A 521-nucleotide genomic window follows, 5' to 3' on the forward strand; every position below is an offset into this window, starting at 1 on the left:
ACACACACACACACACACACACACACACACACACACACACACACACACACACACACACACAATAAAAAAAAGTAAAAAGAAAAAACGATAGCTCAGACTTGAAGAAAAAAGTCCTGGGGTTGATTTATTCGACGAAACCTTTTAAAGCAGTGCTCCAGCGTGACCGTGGACTAATGACTGACACAAGTAAAAGAATGTGTGCGTGCGCTTGTGATTTTACTGGACCCTTACACTCACAGGGCCAGTCACTTGGTTTCCATGGCGTACAAGTGACAAGGACCACAATATTTCCCTTGAACAGTCTGTTGTAAGGTTCATGACCTGCAATTTTAAGGGAAAGGGGACAAGTTGATTACATCGACCCACCAGTGCTAATATTTGACCGGTACATTATTTTATCGACCCCACGATGTCGTGAAATACTGAACTTCAGATAGAATAAAGTAAAATATACTGTTGTGTCTGGGGAGAGTCATTCTCTGTTGGTGCCTTATAATTGGTAAATTTTCAGATTAACATCA

This window comes from Octopus bimaculoides, chromosome 7, assembly GCF_001194135.2.
Source record: "Octopus bimaculoides isolate UCB-OBI-ISO-001 chromosome 7, ASM119413v2, whole genome shotgun sequence".
NCBI classification, from domain to species: Eukaryota; Metazoa; Mollusca; class Cephalopoda; order Octopoda; family Octopodidae; genus Octopus; species Octopus bimaculoides.